This window comes from Cynara cardunculus, assembly GCF_001531365.2.
Source record: "Cynara cardunculus var. scolymus isolate 2C chromosome LG 12, CcrdV1, whole genome shotgun sequence".
In the NCBI taxonomy this organism is placed as follows: Eukaryota; Viridiplantae; Streptophyta; class Magnoliopsida; order Asterales; family Asteraceae; genus Cynara; species Cynara cardunculus.
In genome coordinates, this window is record NC_037539.1 from 24,027,451 (window position 1) to 24,028,716 (window position 1,266).

A 1,266-nucleotide genomic window follows, 5' to 3' on the forward strand; every position below is an offset into this window, starting at 1 on the left:
AAGTGCATAGTCATAATGTCGTGAAAACACTATGCCATGAAAAAATTTTAGGAATGTGCTGCTACATGTATCAATTCCTTGGGTTTTTGAAGTTAGGCATCGATTTAATATCGAGAATAGCAGATGCCATATTGACGGTAGAAATCGTCTCTTGAATTGTGTAGGATTATTCAAAACAGCAGAATATCCTAATCTTTTAATATCAAGGCACAATTGTTCATCTGAGACGAAATTTTCAAACCCAATCGGTCCAGGAGCAGGAAGATGAAGTATTCTTCTTAATCTTCTTAATGTCAGACAACTAACGTATTCATCAACCTCTCCTTGAAGATATAAAGCATCTCTGTCCTTTTCAATTGTGAGAGTACCCCAAAACTGTTGAAGATACACCATAGGAACTGATGTATGGGCAGATAAAGCATATGAAATGGGGTGGCCTTTCWAAATTTCTGGTATGATAGGGTATTCGGCTGGCATATCGAAAGAGAAGTGATGGTTATTTGGTTTGATTTCGAGATATTGAATTTGAGAGTAAAGGGTTTCAGAGGCTATGGGTTGGTTAGGTAAACGTTCTGGTACATTTTCAGATCTGACAGAGGGAACACGAGATTCCTCGTCAGACTGATGTCTAGGATCCGCCATTTTCCTGTAAAAAATCTGAATTATTAGTACCCATTTTATTGAAGTAAAAAAAATTTGAATTAAAAAAAAATACACACACACAAACAAAAAACAAAAAAAATTCAAAACAAGATGAAAATTAAAAAAATTTCACACCTAAAAAAATGAAAACAAATACTGAAAGCAAAAAGACTTAGCAAAAAAAAATTGAAATGGATTGACCGGATTAGTAGTCCGGTCAACACAAAACACTTAGACACTAAAAAAATTGTGTCCGGATTAAAAATCCGGACAATACAAACACTTAAAACACACACAAAAATATGGTGTCCGGATTAGAAGTCCAGACAACAAGTCAAACACACAAAAACCAAGTCAAAAACCGGACAATCATCAACCGGTTTAAGGTTGATCGGATTGAAGTCCGATCACYTTGTYCGGTGAGATATCCGTTCAAAACACGATTCAAATACAATCACAAAAATACACAAAATGAACACAAATACAATCAAAATACACAATACGTACTCACTCGAAATGAAAAACGACACAAAATACACCAAAAATACAAGGTCTAATATGAGTTAATATGAGTTTATTGTTTGATTATGAAGGTTTGTTCATTTTAAGTCAATACAGTCCATA